This window comes from Paroedura picta, chromosome 10 (assembly GCF_049243985.1).
Source record: "Paroedura picta isolate Pp20150507F chromosome 10, Ppicta_v3.0, whole genome shotgun sequence".
Taxonomy (NCBI): Eukaryota; Metazoa; Chordata; class Lepidosauria; order Squamata; family Gekkonidae; genus Paroedura; species Paroedura picta.
Window position 1 is genome coordinate 17,645,799 of NC_135378.1, and position 20,312 is coordinate 17,666,110.

The window sequence follows — 20,312 nt, forward strand, 5'->3', positions numbered from 1 at the left end:
GCAGCTAGAGCCCCACCCACTATTTAAAAACTCTGCATCCGTGGACACCGTGTTGGGAATTCCTGTCCTAGAAAAAGTTAAGTTTCTCGCAGAGAACAGTAAAGCCCTAGCAAGCATTTCAACACAACTGTCTCTTGCAGAAACTCAGATCAAGGCGTTCTCACCAAATTGAACATCTCCCCCTCCCACTGTCTGAAATGAAGGGTGATGATGAATGACAGCTTTGGGGTGGGTGGAAGAGGCATTTAACGCAACGCAGGGAAAATGGTATTGCTTCTGATGCTATTTAGTATCTTCATTAATGTTCTGGAAGAGGGAGGAAAGAGCAGATTAATTAGATTTGCAGATATTAGGAATGGGAGGAGTGGAGAACATTGTTACATGGCAGAATTGCACGATTTTTCCCCCCACTTGGAAACTGGTAAACTGCTCCATCTAGTAGAGAAGCAGGGGAAAAGCACAAAGGAACTGGAAGGCACGCAAGAGCTACAGCAAAGACAGGTCTGAGCCAACCAACCTGTTCGGTAAGAAAACAACATAATCTTGATTCATGCATAAATTACAGGCTCAAACTGCAAAAAGACAAGGAGCATAGAATTGGTGTCTGGTCCACAAAAGGGGCATTTGACAGCACATGGGGATGACATCTGGGCCTGAAACCAGTTGCACTAAAGCCTCATCTCTGTTTAAGGGAATCAAGCTGGTAGGTCTTCCAGTTCCCCCTCCAACCTTTGCAACCGACTGGTCTCACAGCACGGGCTGTCTGTCCCCCCTCCCTACAGATCAAAATGTCTACATCGTGGAACAGTGAAAAGTATAATTTAGAGTTCTGAAAATTTAGGGGATAACTCTCAAAGTGGCTTACAATTGCCTTCCCTTCCTCTCCCCACAACAGGCACCTTGTGAGGTCGGTGAGGCTGAGAGTTCTGGGAGAACTGCAACTGGCCCGAGGTCACCCAGCAGGACCCCTCGCAGTTCTCCAGGTTAGAATCTGCCGTTCTTCACCACTACACCACACTGGCAGCAGGTTCAGGAGACGTCACACCATTGCTGAGGTCAGAAGGTGCCGATGCCTAAAATTCAAAAAAAGAGCCAGAGACGTTGATTTTTTTTTTAATTAGCACTGGCAGCTCTTGACCCTTCCAGCTTTCCTTCCCTTTCTTGAAGAAGCTCACCTCATTCCAATGCCTTCAAGAAACACCGACATGTAATAAGGTGGATGTTGTGAACCTGTAGTGAGCATCCATATGCATGCATTCAGAAACCCTGGCCCAATGAAGGTTCCCAGTTGTGTATACATAGGTATGTGTATCAGTGCGCAGAACATTTGCGCTGGTTCATTGTGTATCAGCGGTGTTTTCTGTAACCAGATTTCGTTCATTTGTTGTTGTTAGGTGCGAAGTCGTGTCCGACCCATCGCGATCCCATGGACAATGATCCTCCAGGCCTTCCTGTCCTCTACCATTCCCCTGAGTCCATTTAGGTTTGCACCGACTGCTTCAGTGACTCCATCCAGCCACCTCATTCTCTGTCGTCCCCTTCTTCTTTTGCCCTCAATTGCTCCCAGCATTAGGCTCTTCTCCAGGGAGTCCTTCCTTCTCATGAGGTCACCAAAGTATTTGAGTTTCATCTTCAGGATATGGCCTTCTAAGGAGCAGACAGGGCTGATATCCTCTAGGACTGACCGGTTTGTTCGCCTTGCAGTCCAAGGGACTCGCAAGAGTCTTCTCCAGCACCAGAGTTCAAAAGCCTCAATTCTTTGACGCTTGGCCTTCCTTATGGTCCAACTTTCGCAGCCATACATTGCAACTGGGAATACCAGTTGCAATGGTATTCCCAGTTCATTTACTGGACGCCAATTTTGTTCTGCTGCTTCCGACCAACATGGCTACCCACATGAATTTAACTTGACAAAGTAAACCAAACCTCTTTAAAAGCCAGGCTCCTTTAAAAAAGGCTCCTTAAAAAAGGAGCCGTTTTAAGGCTCCTTAAAAAAAATGACTTCTGATTTCATACCATTTGTTCTCCTGATCATTCTTAAAGATGCGCTGCGAAGTTGGGAGGTGGTTATGTTGTTCTGGGAATATCGTAAAAAAGGGACACCTGACACCCCCTTCCCCAAGGTGCAGCAGCAGGATCATAAAGAGAAAAGAAAAGATCGATGTGGTTTCTGTTTGGCATGGCCGTCTCTTGCCTGATTGGAACGCATAAATGAATGAGAGATTAAAGGATACGGTCCTTTGACTAGCACAGCAATGACCTTTTTAGTATCTTAGAGGTTGTCTGCTTAAGAAAAAAAGAAAAGTCGCGGGGATGCAGCCAAAAACTCACAGAATTTCAGCTCTTTTGATTATTCGTTTTCTGTTCATTAGGCTCAGAGGAAACTGAACAGGTGCAGAGTAAGAGATGAAACCACACGTATTCCCCAATTCTTCTTGATAAAGTTTGCTGTGAACTTCACAGAAGAGTTTTGTGTTGGACTTTCTAACTGTTCCTGGAAAAATAAAAAACCCTGTGACTTCTTCCGTTAGGCTTTAAGGCAGGGGTAGTCAAACTGCGGCCCTCCAGATGTCCATGGGCTACAATTCCCAGGAGCCCCTGCCAGCGAAAGCTGGCAGGGGCTCCTGGGAATTGTAGTCCATGGACATCTGGAGGGCCGCAGTTTGACTACCCCTGCTTTAAGGGAACTTGATTAGATGTTTCGAATATGGCTAAGCAAATCATCTTTGGAGGAAAGCTTCAGAAACGCAATGACTGAGAATAAGGGGAGAAGTTATATAACAAGGGTGGCCAAATTGTGGCTTTCCAGAAGTCCATGGACTACAATTCCCATGAGCCTTTGCCATCCTGGGCCAAGCTGCTTGGACATCAGCTATGCGACTGACGTGTTCTGCTCTGAGAGGCCAGATGTCCTGCCCAGGTTTTGGTGCCTCCCTGGTGGTTCATATGCACCTTGGCAGGGATGTTGTTTGTACATCAACATACATTCAGTTGAAATGGGGAGTCTTGGAAGTAGAGAAGCATCAGGTGAATTGCACGCAGACTGATGTTGAGTGAAGCTTCTTGATGCAACCAGGTCCTGTGCATGTGGCCCAGTGCACAACCCAGTCCATCAGGCTAGCATCTGTGGTGAACTATAGGTCTGTGGTCACTTGGAAGGGTTTGCCTACAAGCGTTTCTTGGTTATCCACCAAAGGAGGTCCTTCCTGAGATGCTGGCTCTGATGTGCTTTCAGAGGGCTATGGCTCTTTGATATGCTAACGGAGTCCACAGGTACCAGGAGTCCACAGGTACCAGGTACCATGCCACGGTACCAGGCTGCCGGCAGCCGCGCCTGCCCACCCCCCCCGCCCACAGCGAGAAGGAAGGGAAGAGGCAGGCGCAGCCGCCGACATGCCGGTGACGCAAACGCGCATGCGCGCAGTTGCCGCGTATGCGCGTTGGCTCCCCTGGGGGCAAAAATGCGTGTGCGCTGCAATTGCGCGTGCGCGTTTGCGCAGCACCCCGGCCGTCGGCTCTCCCCTCACCCCGGAGGCGATCCCTGACCTGAGAAAGGTTGGGGACCGCTACACTGAAGTATGTGAGAGTGTGCCGGGGTCCAAGGACTGTCTCAAGAGCTGCAATCAGGTAACCCAGAAGACCTGCTAGGATCATCAAGTCGACTCATTTCAGAGTGAACTTGTTCCGCAGTCTGAACAATCTTCTCTGCTCTAGCTAGTGCAGCTTTTCTCAGCTTTTTTTTTACTGCAGAGAAACTCTTGAAACATTCTTCAGGCTTTGAGAAACCCCCGAAGTGGTGTGATCATGCAGAATGTGGTTGGGAAATATAGCTGTGTACATGCCAACCTGGGGTCCATCCCCTTCCCACCCACTCCAGGAGCCATTATGCACAGGGGGAATAACGCACATTCGAGGTGGAATGGCGGCGACTAAAATCACCGATAATGCACGGAGCTGGCTGCAACCAGCCGCAGCTTCGGTGCATGCCGCCGAAAAAGCCGCGTTAACGAAACGCGGAAGAAAGCGCAGCTTCTGGGTGACCGGGGCGCAACCAGAAGTGGCACCGGGATCGCCGCGTGCATAATCGGTTACTCTGGGTTTTGCCGCCGTCATGCCCCGTCCCGTGCATAACCGGTGTGCTTCGCACCTTCCCCTTCCGCGTTTTCCATGTGACCCGAAAACGCCATTTCGGCGGCCGTGCATAATGGGCCCAGGACCATCACTGGCCATTTTGGGAGGGGGGAGGATATCAACATGACCATATATAACCCAATAAACCCAATAAATGTTTAACAATTTTAAAAGATATTTAAAAAATTAACTCCCACCCATTTGAGAAACCCTTCCGGGGCTGTCAAGAAACCCAGGGTTTCACAAAACTCTGGTTGAGAGAGTTTGGTCTAGTGGAAGAAACAATGTTTTTCTGGACTGATTCCATCACTGACCCCAAATGCATGATGACATTGGGGAGATATTAGCTGGCTTTTCTGGAGGTTGATTAGGAAGCCATTACTTGACATACACTGGATCGGGTCCTGAACGGCCTTTCTCAACTTTTTACCATTGAAAAACCTTTGAAACATTCTTCAGGCTTTGAGAAACCCTGGAAATTGCCTGATCGTGCAGAATATGATTGAGAAGCATAGCTGTGTACATGCCCACCGAGGGCCACTCCCCTTCCCACCCCAACCAGGCCCATCATTGGCCATTTTGGGAGAGGTGGGTGGGATGGTCATATCACTAAGATAGATAGACAGACAGACAGACAGACCTCCCATACATTTGGGAAACCCTCCCAGGGCGATCAAGAAACCCCAGGGTTTCACAAAAGTCTAGTTGAGAAAGCCTGCCTTCTAAGGAGGTTGCTAAGATAGGGATAGATATGGGTTCCTCTGAGATACAAGCTTGCAAGAAGTCGGGGCACTGATGCCAACCCAAATGGCATGGCCCTGAACTGGAAGTGTTTTTGACCAAAACTGAATCTCAGATACTATATTACCTGGGGACTTATGAACACAGGAAGATATGCCTTGGTGAAATCAACGGAGGCCATGAAGTCTTCTGGCTGCAGGGATTCTACAATGGTCCAAGATCTCTATTTTGAACTTCCTATACCTCACAGGAATTTGAGCTGGAGGACAGCCCTGCTGTCACAGTTCTTTTGAGGAACCATTAAAACGCCACCTCCCACCAAAGGTTGGGTGAGGGGAGCCCGATCGATGTTCTTCCACCCAGTCTCCACCAAAAACCTGGTGGAAGAGCTCTATCTTGCAGGCCCTGCAGAACTGCAAGAACTCCGAGAGGGCCTTCAGCTAATCTGGGAGCTCATTTCACCAGGTTGGGGCCTGGACCGAAAAGGCTCTGGCCCTGGTTGAGGCCAGGCGGACCTCTCTTGTCCCAGGGACCACTAGACTGTTAAGGTTCACAGAGCTTAATACCCTAACATAACAACACTGGTGGACTTTTCTGGGAGGTCAAATAAGCTCTTTTTTTCCCCTCCTCTGATTGTAAACAAATTGTTTTAGTCAGTCCTGGAAGCCTGATGGAGCAACAAAGAGTTCTCCCCCCTAATGGTATGTCCCCTGATAGGGAACTATTGTCTCCCTTTGTCTCACCGCACCAGAAACCACAAAAGGCTGCATTGAGCCAGACCAGATGACCAGTGGAGGGTGCAGTTTTAGCACCCAAAATCGACCCTGCTTCTTCATGCTCCAAGCCAGATGATTATAAGCATATGAATCTCTCCAGGAGCTCTGTCGTGCTGGACAGCTTAGGCAAATGGGTTTGCAGGGATTTCCTACTTGGGTGCTTGGGGATCACCTCCCCCAGCTCTCCCTCAGAGGGGGGGGGGGGCATGTTCTCAGCTGCAGACATTGCCATGACTGAAGCAGCAATCAACAGAAGAGAAAGGGACCCTTTTTAAGGCAATATGTGTGTAATAATATATACAATGAGTAAATATAATTTCTTTTACATCTTTTATATACTAGAAGGAACAACCATAACGGCTTCTAGATCAATTCCGTTTTCATTGGCTTCATCAGTGGTTGAAACCTCCAATCCTTATATTACTATTGTTAATATTTTATTATTTTAGTATCAATCGGCCAATTGATACTAAAATATTAACAATAGTACTATAAGGAAAGGCAATAGGATTTTGCCACCTTTGATACTACAAACTCTTTTTGGAGGATTGTAGGTTTCAACCACTGATGAAGCCAATGAAAACGGAATTGATCTAGGAGCCGTTATGGTTATTCCTTCTGGTATATAAAAGATGTAAAAGAAATTGCATTTACTCATTGTATATATTATGACTGACACAGCAGGCAAAACGCAAACAGCCTCGGGGATGATGAAGCCAGAAGAATGAAGTTTGGTTTTTCAAACAAAAGGAAATGCATGCAGAGAGGCAGACATGTGGAAAGAGCCAAACAAAGTGCAACCAAAAGCGCTCCTTAAAGGAAAATCTCAGGAGCTCTCTAAATCCACTACTCTCTCAGGCAGAGGGAGGAAAAAGACTGAGGGTGGGCTACTCCTTCCCCCAAGAGGGAAAGTGCAATCCATTTCCTGCCTCCAAGGATTTTGGGAAGGGGAACCCAAGTGTATCAAAGTGCCACCTTCCCCTCGAGAGAATCAGATGCTTTTCTTCCTCCTGAGTAATCGTCTCTTACTGACATTTACTAGAATTTCTTCCTAGGCCAGAGTTTCCATTTGTTCTGTCATCCAAGCATGAAAAAGTCTTTCCTGGTGCTTGGAACTGGCCTAACGTTAAAAAGCTTCAAGCATGAAAAGCCCAGAAAACGCGCAACACAATGGACAGTATCCCCAACAATCGCACAATGTACCCGAACACTTTCTCTTCTTTCAGATGCCTCCAAGAAACTAATCTTATTCCAACCCTTTCCCAGTTCCCTCGGAATTTAGATGATGTTTTCACTGAGAGGGGGCCTCAAAATGAATTCCACTGAAGGCGAAACTGTCATGCCACCATTAAATATGGCCAAAATCAAGGATCGCCTTAGACAAATTGGTATTTCCAGTCCATCGTATTCTATACTTCACAAAAAGACAAGGGAGCCTTGAAATGCACTCTTTCCAATTCCAATACCATTGTTTCCACAGTAGAAATTAGAAGCCTTCATTTGTTCAAGCAGGGTGGTTGTTTTTTTTTTTTTTTAAGATTGCTGTGAAGACTAGAGACCCAATCCGTTGGGAAGCTCTCTGGCGTAAGCCCCACAAAAAAACAAATGAAGCCTGTACTAGCCACCTTTATATGATCCACACAGCTTTCTAAAGATATTTGAAAGGACTCCAGGGATGTGTATTAATATCAAACAATGCATTTTCCCCACATAGTTTACGGCATCCAGCCTTGGCCAGAGGCCCAGAACAAGCCCAAGATATATGTGTCCCTCAGTACTGCTGTGTTATAAAGTCTGCAGTTCTTATACGGCTGGATTAGTTCCTCGGACATACATTTGAAAACTGGTACACAAGAGAGGATTTAAGAAGAAGAGTAGGTTTTTATGCCCTGCTTTTCTCTAACTTAAGAAGGCTTGGAGTAGCTTACCATCGCCTTTCTCTTTCTCTCCCCTCAACAGGCACCTTGTGAGGCAGGTGGGGCTGAGCGAGTTCTGAGAGAACTGTGACTAGCCCAAAGACAACTGGCAGGCTTCAGGAGTAGGGAATCAAACCTTGGCTCTCCAGATTATAGTCCATAGATCTTAGCAGACCCCTTAACCCTCCCCCCCAAAAAACAATTATTTTCTTAGACTAAAATAAGTTCAGAACAGGTTCTTTGGACTCGACTGGAGCCTGCCTACAATCCTGAACTGTCAGAAATAGAATCAAATATAGAATGACTGAAACCATTCTGAACCAAAGGTTCCATCATTCAGTACCACTCTCTCCTGCCCACACAGTGTCTCTTCTTCTCCCACCTCTGGGTGGCAAAAACTCAGGAATTCAGATACAACTTGATCTTTTTCCATGTTCACCCATATTCAGTGACTTCACAATGGCTTCCCTCATCACACTATAAATTAGTATGCCCTCAGACTAGGCATTCCCAAATTTGCTGATTCTGCAGTCCCTATTGGATATCTGAGAAAGAGTACTGGGTGTCACCCCAAGATGGCTGCCATAAGGGGAAGGAGCAGGAGGGATCACAAAATGGCTGCCACAGAGAAACTATTACAAAATGCTGGAAAGTTCTAAGCCAAGAATACTAGTTCTGAATGAGTGTTCCATGCAAACATCGAGGTGATGCCTTCTGGGATCTTCTGGGATCTTTTATTATAGTGTGATAGAACATAACCAGGACTGGCCCTTTTCTTTAGGGCAGGGATTCCCAAACAAGGGTCTATGGACCCCCAGGGGTATGGGGGTGCTATGGAGGGGGTCTGCAGCATTTCCCCTCCTGTATTCATGGACTCGGTCACAAGCTAGGGCACTGGCTGCTTCCATTGCTCTGCCTCCCCCCTCCTGAGTGTGAGTTCTCTTGTGTTTCTGTGTCAGGAGGAGGGCTACTCTCGCCTTAAACTGTGTCCTCTCCCCCCTTCCCAGTCCTCCCCATGAATGCCTGTTAACACAGGTGGTGGTGTCACTTCTGGTCACATGTAACTAATGGCATGGCAGGGAGGCGTGGCCTGCTGACATCACTTCCGGGGCTCCTCGAAGTCTGAACAGTTATTTCAGGGGCTCCTCCATGGTCAAAAGGTTGAAAAAAGTTGCTTTAGGAGAATATGAGTTCGGAAGAAGGAACAGATGAACAGCAGGAAACACATGAGTACAAACCACAGTGGGGAATCACTGCTTAGTCCCCACACTCAAGAATGCAGTGAATCATCTGAGAGCCCCTACAGGCATGTCCAGGAATGTTTCAGATCCAGAGTGTAGCTTTAAAAATGCCATTGAAATATTGCTGTTTAAGACGGCAAATCCTAAACAGGCTTACTTGGGAGCGAGTCCTGTCGACAGCAACTGGATTTAGTTCACAGACTAAACATTGCTTTAAGCAACATTTTGAAAAAATGAAATGTTTATCTCCAACCGTAGTAAATTTTTTATTATACCCACAGGCCTGTTAAATATTTCCTACATCCAAACCGGGCCCTCGGTAATTTCCTACTAAATGTCACAACTTGAAGTTATGGCCTCAGCTTCAAATAACCGGCCATACCAACAACTTTAAACTCAACGGCTCAGTCCTCAAGCATTCAGACACGCGTCTCGGATTACTTCCCCAAAACCCTTTCTTGACATGTATGTCGGGAAATGCCCCAAAATATGCCTATAATTGTAATCTGGAGATAGCCAGAGATACACCCAGAAAAATTCCCAGAAGAGTTTGGATGTCAGGTTTTTCCAAAACCTCCCACATAACCTCTCCCCTCCCACTCAAACACAAGCCGTTTGAACTGTTACTTGGGGCGCACTCATACAGAGAACTGTAATGTGCGAACCAGGTGACTGTCAACATGCCCATTTGATTTAATTAAAATGATGCTGCCACTGTGGGTGTTTTGACTGCCGAATCTGTGATGCATGGAGGGGTGGGGGACAATTGTTAGCGTGAATGCAAACCTGAATGCGTGCAAGACTGATGCGGTGCACCCAAAACAGTATCCAATGAAACTGCACAAGCACGCCAACTGTTAGAAGGACACCGCTCCTAAACATTTGCAAAGCGACTCTTGGTACAAGGTTTCCATAAAACCCTCCCAGATCTGACTACCGGCAAGAGCAACATATGGGATTTTATGGACCACTGGTCTGATCCGCTATGGCTAATTTTAGTTCTTAGCATCAACACAGTCGGCTATATGAATTCACATATGCAAATCAGCAAATATTGCTAAATTCATTATGGGTTCTAACTCGCACAGGTTATATACACCTGCCTTCTAGCAAATTTCACGCTCCCATCACTATTAGTAGGGCAGTGAAATAGAACCACCCCATGAAACAGAAATAGACGAGGGAGTTGTTTCAGAAAATACACGGATTCCCCGGGGATGCAGGAAATTATCAGTTATGACATTCAGAGAAAAGAACGAAGCTCCACAAAATGGGCTGAGAACAGTATGCATCGCCACTGAGGGGAAAGTGCTGATGGGCAGTTGATGGGGTCTTCTTTTGGAGGAAAACCGGGGAAAGATCCAGGAAGGGATGTGCACCATAAGGAACATAATTCCTCACCCCAATTCTCGGCTCCCACCTCACCACCCAGTCCACAAGGTCATGCCTTTAGGGATTTCAGCATATCTGAAGTTAAAGGGAGGATTAGTGAAAATTTGCTTCTTAGTTAATTTTAACCCCTCACTCCCTCCAAAAAAGAGTCTTTCAGATATTAAGGGGTAAAAGCCCCTAAAACCTAAAAAATGACCCCCAAATGGGGGTGCAATGTTGAAATTATGTGCTGCAAGGCCTGTATCATCCAACTCTCAAACATTCCTTAAAGTTATCCTATAAAAAACATCTTCCATTCTGCTTAGCTCTGAGTTTTGATAAGCAGCTTCCTGCTCAATTTAGCTGTGGTCTAGTCATAGAATAAGAGCCTCTTGTGGCGCAGAGTGGTAAGGCAGCAGACATGCAGTCTGAAAGCTCTGCCCATGAGGCTGGGAGTTCAATCCCAGCAGCCAGCTCAAGGTTGACTCAGCCTTCCATCCTTCCGATGTCGGTAAAATGAGTACCCAGCTTGCTGGGGGGTAAACGGTAATGACTGAGGAAGGCCCTGGCAAACCACCCTGTATTGAGTCTGCCAAGAAAACACTAGAGGGCGTCACCCCAAGGGTCAGACATGACCTAGTGCTTGCACAGTGGATACCTTTACCTTTACCTTTAGTCATAGAATATCTGCTGAACAATCATTATTATGTAACGGAAAAGTCAGCCAGCTCAAACCAGAAGTATCTTCAGTATCTTTAATAGTAACCATCAAACACAACCAAGACTAACATCCTACATATTAACTAGTTTAGTTGGACTTTCTCAGCTGTATATTAATTGCAAATGACCAAAATAATTTCTGGCAGAACTCAAAGTCTTTGGAGTAATGGAAAAGAGTCTTGCTAGACTTAATATTAACCTCCAGTTAAAATATAAGACTACATTACCGCAGTCGAAACGAATTCCTCGGAAACATGCAGGATTTACTGAGCCACAAGGTTTTTCCCTTGTCTGCTTCCATCCGCTCGTCATTTCTACCTCACTGTCTCAATCCTCGCAACAGCATGCCGCATGGTGATCAGCCTGTGTTTCACTTCCTCCATTTCTTGCCTGCCACTCACAGACGTGACCTTAACGTCAGTGAGGTCATTGTCCTGCCCCTCTTTTCCCATCACGTGACTGTATTGTCACAGCGTTAGTGGATCCCAGGCCACCTAGAGCAGTCGTTCTCAACCTTCCTAATGCCGCGACCTTTTAATACAGTTCCTCATGTTGTGGTGACCCCCAACCATAACATTATGCAAGTCTTCTTTCACAGAAATTAAACCAAAACTGACCAATGGAGAGAAGATCCATAGTTCATGATTGGATATAAATTGTTTTTTTCCCCTGGGGTTTCTCAGTTCAGTTCTACTTCTTGTCCCACCATGCAAATCTCGCTCTTTTCCGCTCCTCCAGACAGACAAACGCTCCACCTCAATCTACCCCACAAGGCTGTTGTGTAGATAGTGCGCCCCTGGCCAAGCTGCTTGCCCTGCCGCTAACCCTGTGAAAGGGTCGTTCAAGCCCCAAAGAGGTCCCGACCCCCAGATTCAGAACCACTGATCTAGATCAGGGGTAGTCAACCTGTGGTCCTCCAGATGTTAATGGACTACAATTCCCATGAGCCCCTGCCAGTATGGCAGGGGCTCATGGGAATTGTAGTCCATTAACATCTGGAGGACCACAGGTTGACTACCCCTGATCTAGAGGATTGAGATAAATCCCAGGTCTGGAAATAGCAGATGACTCTACTTGAATAAATGGACTGTGTTCTACAATTTTACCTAAGCTCTACTATTTCAGTGATATATAAACGCGTCCTGTAATGTCTATGTGCTGATAAGTTACGGGTGGCAGGAAAGAAAACAAAAGCTAGAAAGACAATATCCTCAAGACTACAATCTGAGAGGGAGTGGGGGGAAAACAGAAAATTCTGGTCCACCAAAGTTCAATTCTTTACTGAACTGACCCAGAAACCACGGAATCATTAGCTTCCAAAAACCCAATTTAACCAGCCAATTATTCCACAGAACTTGACATGATCGATGGTGCTGAAGGATTTCAGAGAGTAGAACTGATCAATTTTGTGTGTGCATGTGTGTGTATGAATAAAACTGTCAGCTTATTGCTGATAAAGTGATGTTTAAGACAATTAATGAGGTAATGCTCTGTACATGGAGGGCAAAAGCGCTAATTGATATTTTTAAAAGTCAGAACACTAAGTGCTCAATTAATTAATAATTTGCCTACTAATTGATTTCTTCAAGAATTCTGGAGGGCAAAACTGAAGTAGTAGGGATCCATAATTGCTGTCTCTCTGTAACAGCTGGCCATTTTGATATTTTTCCCCCTCAAAGAAAGAATAAAATAAGAGACCAGTTAATCCCTCAAATCCATTTACAACTGTTCATGAGATTTTTGGGGCGGAGGGGAGAAGCAAACAACCACTGCTTGATTTGCACTGTCTTTACTGCCACAACGAATGCTGATTCAGACAAATGAAACTTGATGAGATATCTTGATATACAGACATAAGCGCCGGATGGCGTTCAAGACTCACATCTGTTTCAACATGTTTCCCCATAGTCCCCGGGGCCTTTCTAAATACTATTGGAAAGTCTGTAAGAGCAGGTACAGAAGCCAAAACCTACCTGTGTTCTTGCCTCCCCTTCAAGAACAGATATTTCAGGGGTCCATTACCCCCCCAAACGTGGAAGTTCTATTTTGCCATCATAGTTACATTGTGATGGACAATCTTCCATTGTAACCAGATTACCACTTCACATATGACACAGAGTCACAGCTCCCATGCAGCCTCAGACTGGCAAGTGGGATATGAAGAGATCAGGTTGTACCCCCACAATGCTCCCTGAAGGGTAGCGAACACCTGAGCTGGAGATGATACGTACCTGTGCCTGAAAATGTCAGGGTCGGATGGAGGTCAATGCATGGGCTCTTCAATCCCCCCAAGCAGGACCAGTCCCAGGCCCCGTATCCTATTAGTCCAGTAAGAAGGAAATAGGGAGGGGTTGTGGCTCAGCGGTAGAGAATCTGTTTGGCATGCAGAAGGCTCCAGGTGCAATCCCCAGCACCTCCAAGTGTGGAAAACAAGAGAGATAATCTAAAACATATACCAGAAAAATGAGGGAGAAGAAATGAAACCAAAGCTGCGGGGGCAGTTGCAACTGAAACAACATCATTTTATACTGCACAGCCAATCAGATCTCCAATGGCCAATCAGAAGCCCAGTTGGGCAAGAACCCCACATGGCTCCTCCCACTTTCTAAAAACACTTTGTAGGTAGGGAGCTGCGGGAACAGCACTGGGAAACCCCTGCAGTGTGGAAACAAAGTGGGAGGCAAGAATCAGTAGATATCATCATCCGCTTTCCACCAACAGCAGGGAAATTCCATCTCAATTTTGGATCCAACTCTTTGTGGTTAATTTTTTTAAAAAATAGAGAGTTCCCTTTCCCCAGATGGGTTAAAATGGTAAGTTCTTGACAAACACCATTCCCCCCTTGGAATTTAGCATGCCATTTGTTGGCCAACTACGTACCTGGACACCGTTTGCTATTGTTAGAAAGATGGCGTCACTATTAGCCAATATGCAGAGGCTTAAAATCATACTCAGAAGTGACTTCCTCATATTATTAGTGTGCTAGGATTTTCAACGCAAAAAAAAAAAAAAAAAAAAAAAAGGTCCCAATATGTGGGATTAATAGTTAAGGTTATGCAAAATCCATTTAATCAGCCCGGCTAATTTTAGATTTAACGAAAGCTGCTGGCAACTGCACGCCTTTTGCTCTGGGGCTTTACTTTTTAAATAACGAGGGCATCTACTTTTAAAGGTACATTTATCGGAACAGAGGGCTCTGCCTAATGCTCTTTCGTTGCTGAAGAAGTGATTTGAATAGGATTTGCATGAAGAAAAAGAGGGAATTCTTCTGAGGTATTCCTTCAGAATTGCTAAGTAAGCACTTCACTTCTTAGTGAATACTCAGTAGGTGAGTTTTCTTACAAAAAAAATCATCAAATATATATATTTAGCTTCTGGGGTCAATATTACAAACTACACCTCCTCACCTCCACAACAAGACCAGAGAGAATCCAAAATCTAGAAAGACAAATGGAAAGGAAAACCCCCTAACTAAGGAGGTGCCCTCTTCTCAGGCAAAGACCACAAGCTCACGAGGATCTTTATTATTTTTGTCTAAATTTTGTCTAAATTAAGAGTTACCACACAGGGAAGGATTTAGCTCTACATTAACACCTTAAATCAAGCGTGAAACGGATTAGACCAAAAGTTAAAAGCATATTATAAATGGAGTTCTTACCGAGAAGAACTTCAACCACTTCAATTTTTAGGGGCGAGGGGGGGAAACAACCAAGAAATGGAAGACATATTTCTTTATGAGGTTCCATTTTGCCTGCTGTGCTAAACACTTGCACCATGACAGTTTGCATTTCATGGGGCAGGACTAGAGACGAAGCTGGGTTTTTTATAACCCATTTTCACCATCTGATGGAGTGCAAAAATGACTTACAAACACCTTTCCCTTCCTCTCCCTGCAACAGATACCTTGTGAGGGAGGTGAGGCTGAGAAAGCTAAGAAAACTGTAATTAGCCTAAGGTCACCCAGCTGGCTGCAGGTGGAGGAGGAATGGGAAATCAAACCTGTTTCTCCAAATTAGAGTCCACCACTCTTAGCCACATCATACTGGCCCCTCAAATCCCACTAGCCTTCAACCCACGGCCAAAAACGGTATCCTCAAGTCAGCTCCACACTGTTTGCTAAAGAAGGTTTTAGTTTAGTTTTCAAAGTGCTGGAAGCACCTTTTGCAGTTTTCTGGGATTATCTGATGAAGAGGGACGAGGCACAAAGTCTCTGCCGGATCTCAGTGGCCACAAGAAGAAAGGGGCCCAAAGGTGCAACAGGACAACCATCTGAGACAAAAATAAAACCCTGGTTGAGAATGCCTGACCTAGAGTACACGTGATATGTATCTGTCCAGCTGCTGATTGTTGTTTTTCTTCTTGTCAGCCGCTCAGTCATGTCCAACTCTTGGAGATCCCCTGGCACAACTGTCGCCATAATCCCCAATTCTGCACCACCTCCCTCAGCCTCCTGGTTTCCTTTTTCCACTGATCTAGCATAATTGCTTTCTCCACTGAGTTGGGTCGCATGATATGGCCAAAGTAAGTCAGCCGGAGTTTCGTGATTTTGCCTACCGGTGATAGATCAGGCTTTATGCGCTGTAGTATTTCCTTGTTTGTGACTTTTGCCGTCCATGGAACCCACAGAAGTCTTCTCCAGCACCAAAGTTCAAACAAACCAATTCTTCTCCTGCCCGATTTTTTAATCGTCCAACTTTCACAGCCATAAGTGGCTATTCAGATGATAGATCTGACTAAGCTACATTTGGGAGTCAGGCTCAGGTGCTTGCTTTTCCATGTTCGGTTTAAATTCATAATTGCTGAGCAACCCAGAGCGATTTGACGTTGTATTTCCATACGGCAACTGCCACTCACATCAATATATGATCCAAGAAGAATGAATTCTTAGTCGCATTCGATCTCTTTACCATTCAGTTCTTATTGCAGCACGTCTGTTTTTTGCAGTGGTCATTATTTTTGTCTTTTTAGTGTGTAAGAAAAGGCCAAATTTCTTGCTTACAGTATTTGCTGGCGTATAAGACTACTTTTCCCCCCTGAAAAACATGCCTCCAAGTGTGGGGGGGGGTCGTCCTTTACACCGGGTGCACTTCAGTTGGGATAGACATAGCTGCCCATAGTACTGTATTTTGAATGGAAATGTTGGGGGGTCGTCTTATATGCCCAGTCGTCTTATACGCCGGCAAATAAGGTACTTCATTGACTTTTGTAATCAGCTGTTCTAGGCTTTCCATAGTTTCTGACAGGAGGGTCCTGTCAGCAGCATACCGAAGATTATTTATATTCCTTCCACTAAGCTGCTGTTTGAAGATCACCAGTGAGGAAGAGGTCACCACCTCCTTAGGCAGCCGATTCCACTGCTGAATACTCGGACTGTAAAAAAGTTTTCCTTACATGTAGTCGGTATCATTCTACAGAGAGTTTGAAGCCATTACTCTGTGTCCTCTCCTCTGCTGCCAACAGGAACCTTTCCCTGCCCTCATCTAAGTGATAACTTTTAAAATACTTAAGACAGCAATCCTGTCCCCTCTCAACTTCCTCTTCTCCAGGCTGAACCTTCCCAAGTCCTTCAGCCTTTCCTCACAGGGCTTGGTCCCCAGGCCCCATCCTCCTCCTTGCTCTCCTCTGCACCCTCTCCATTTGGTCCACGTCCTTTTTGAAGTGAGGCCTCCAGAACTGAACGCCAAGAAGTGCAAAGAAAGTTTGAAAACGGAAGAAAGCAGTTTACCTGAAAAAAAACAGTTCAACTCTGTTTTGCTAGCGGGACGCAAGAGGCTTTTGTACGGAGAGGTAAATAAAATCCATTAGCAGCCGGTTGATAAAGGTTGCTAAAACGGCTACCTCTGAACTGACGCAAGAAATCCATTAGCAGCCAGCTCGTAAAACGGATTACAAAGGCGTCTTGGAAGGGGCCGGAGCATCTGAAGTTCTTTTGGAATGCTTCCCTGGAGAAAGCATCAAGTGGAAGCGGAGCCGGAGGCAGGCAACCGATATCTGCTTCCGTCCTTTTGCTTATCTTGTTCGCCGCAAAGCTGGACATCCTGCCCCATGGCAGCTAAAAGAGGCACGGCAGGCTTTGTTTTCCAGCAAAAGCATTCCCTAAATAATGCTGAAAGTGTTGCTCCATATCCCAGAACACAAATTCCTCAAATCCAGACAGCAAAACAGTATTGGAGTACTTGATTACATCACAGCGCCAGGTTTACAAGGGGTGCATGCTAAGGAATGGCAAGCTGCGTTCAACTTAGGATGACCCTAACAGGTTGCCAGTAGGGTTGTGCGATTCGGCCGCTGAAGCAGCTGTTCCTGCCCGTAGCAGTCAGTGCCGTGGCGTGGTTGGGGGAGAGGCGCGGGTATCGGCATGGCGGCGGGCGCACACATGCAGGAACAGAACTCTGCGCCTGCGTGTGTGCATCAACCAGCGCACCGGCGCATTCCTCCTCTGCCTGTGCCGCAGCGCGGCGCAGCTGTAACAAGCAGGAATGGCCACTTTGGTGGCCAAATCGCACAACCTTAATTGCCAGCTTCCAGGTGGCACCTGGCATTTTCTTTCTATTACAACTGTTCTTCAGACAGCCAAGACCAGTTCCCTTGGACAAAATGACTGCTCTCAAGGATGGATTCCATGGCATTATATCCCTTTATTTATTTTATTTATTCATTGCCTTTTTATACCGCCATGCCCAGCATAGCTGGCTCGTGGCGGTTTACAAATCAATATATATCTCGTAAAACATAATAAAACAACAAGATCCCCACATAATACTCTAAAATAGCGATCCCCAACCTGTGGGCTGCGGACCACAGGTGGTCCGTCGACTAATTGGAGGTGGGCTGCGAAAGACGCCTTCTCCCCCCACCGCCCCAGCCCTTTACTTCATCCCCCCTGGCCCTTTACAACACACTTCGGGTGTCATTGTCTCCCATCACTCCCAGATGGGACTATCTCGTTGCAGAGAAACAAGCTCAGGATTCCCATTGATGTGTCATTGTCATGAGTTAAAATTTCCATGAAAATAAAATGTTCCTTATGTTCATTGTTGTGGCGTGTCTGTATCTTATTTTGAAGGGATGTTTAAACATTACCATAGCGATCAGAGACCATTAGGGCAGTGGTTGAGAGTAGAGGAGTAAACTCTACACCCCCCCCCCCCACCGGGCCTCAGTAAAATTGTCAAGCGTTGAGTGGTCCCCGGTGATAAAAAGGTTGGGGACCACTGCTCTAAAATACAGGTGCAAGAAGTCGCTTCTTCCCCAAACCCCACCCTTAAAATCTCCAGGTAATTCCATCCCAGAGCTGGCAGCCCTATGAAATAAAAGTTGATAAGGTTGTTTCAGAAATATATATGGAGTCAAATCATAGGCCTGGTGGAACAGCTCCATTCTGCTGGCCCTCTGAATTGCCCTCAATTAAAGTGACAATCAAAACATGGGTCAAATTCTCTCCAAGGCAGTAAGCAGCCTTTAAGTCAGCCTTTCTCAACTTTTTTACCATTCAGAAACCCCTGGAACGTTCTTAAGGTTCAAGAAACCCCAGAAGTGGTGTGATTGTGAAGAACAGGGTTGGGAACCACAGCTGTGTGCATGCCCACCCGGGCCCCTCCTCTTCCTACCCCCTCCAGGCCCATCATTGGCCAACTGGGGGATTGGGGTCTACATGACCATAACCAGAGCACAGTGCAGCTATGATAAAAAGGGGTTAAAAATGCCAAGTTAAAAGATAGTACATAAGGCAGATCAAAAAGTTATACGTCTTTTTTTAAATGCAAGAAATGGGAAACTTAATAAAAATGTCTCCCCCACACACACACACACACAAACACAGAGGCCCCAGGACAAAAGTTTCAGAATACAATTCTTCCTACACTGCTTGGTGCCAAACAGATCTGCAAACAGGACTCAAAGGTTGCTTACAACTCTTTCATTGCTCATTTCTCAAAGGTTCAATCCTACCACAATATTGCCAGTAACTCCTAGACTAGCCTTTCTCGACCTTTTGACTGTGGAGCAGTGGTACTCAACCTTCCTAATGCCGCGACCCTTTAATACAGTTCCTCATGTTGTGGTGACCCCCAACCATAAACTTATGCAGGTGTTCTTTCACAGAAATTAAACCGAAACTGAGTTAGCCGGAATACCAGGCTCCCTTGGCATCCCTCCGGAGCTGTGGTAACAAGTTTGTGAGCAAGGGGGTGGGAGTCTAGTTGCTGCTTGGGATGGATTTAATCAGGTTTTCATTGGGGTTGGATTTAATGCTTTCATGGGATGAGATTTGTAAGATGATTATGACCCACCATGAGCCACGATGTGGGTGTAGCGGGATATAAATAAAACCATAAATAAATAAATATTCTGAAGGGGACACTGAGAGGACAACCTTATGACACAGATACCATGTCCACGGCCTTTTTGAGTTTGCGGGCACCTTTGGTATTCAACCACAAAACGGCTGCCCCAGGAGGTGGACCCAACCAGAAAGGGTCAGGGGGGATGTTATGTGTACCTCTAACAGTAACTCTTTAACATTTCTGGCAGAAGCTCTGTTTCACAGGAAGTCTTTTTTAAAATGGATGTATTAATAAAAGTATCTTCTTACATACTCACAGCTTATTTGTCAGTCACACTGTACACACCCCTATGCTATGGAGTCAACCGCTACCCAGTCTGCCCAGCCAGTCAGATCTCCAGTGACCGAGCAGAAGCCCTGCCAACGGCTCCCTCTGACTTTGCCCACTTTCTAAAAAGTCTTAGTGGATGACAGAAAAGGTGTCAGTGGGAACCATTTTGGGAATCTCTTGTCTAGGGATTAGAGAGTTGGCCTTGGGCTGGGGACAGTTAAGTGGAATCCCCACAGTGCCATAAAGCTCTTTAGGGCTGGTTGTAAGAACATAAAAAGAAGAGCCCTGCCGAATCAGGGCAATTGTCCATCTAGTCCAGCATCCTGTCTCACAGTGGTCAACCAGTTCCTCTGAAGTGCCACCGACAAGACAAAGATTCATAAGAACATAAGCAGAGCCCAGCTGGATCGTATCAGTGAGGATCCATCTAGTCCAGCATCCTGTCTCACACAATGGCCGATCAGTTCCTTTAGAAGGCCAACAACAGGGCACAGAGGCTGAGGCCTTCATAAGAACATCAGAAGAGCCCTGCTGGATCAGACCAATAGTCCATCATGTCCAGCATCTTTCCTCATGCAGAGGCCAACCAGTTCCTCTGGAGGGCCAACAACAGGGCAAAGAGGCTGAGGCCTTCATAAGAACATCAGAAGAGCCCTGCTGGATCAGACCAATAGACTATCTAGTCCAGAATCCTGTCTCACACAGTGGCCAACCAGTTCCTCTGGACGGCCACCAACAGGGCATAGAAGCTGAGCACAGCTTCTTATAAAAACATAAGAACCACTCTGGATCAGTCCAGAA

At 46.0% G+C, this 20,312-nt stretch overlaps 1 protein-coding gene across 2 annotated transcripts in view; it reads right to left on the reverse strand.

The window, feature by feature from the left end:
* LOC143819658 (cytosolic beta-glucosidase-like) overlaps positions 1-20,312 on the reverse strand; it is a 92,340-nt gene that overhangs the window by 53,238 nt on the left and 18,790 nt on the right. The window contains exon 1 of one of the 2 annotated variants that reach the window (XM_077301547.1): positions 13,128-13,400. The exons of the other annotated variant lie outside the window; for it this stretch is intronic. The gene's annotated coding sequence lies outside the window, so the exon portion shown is untranslated. Of the gene's footprint in view, positions 1-13,127; positions 13,401-20,312 lie in introns of those variants that run through there. 2 annotated transcript variants of the gene reach the window in all.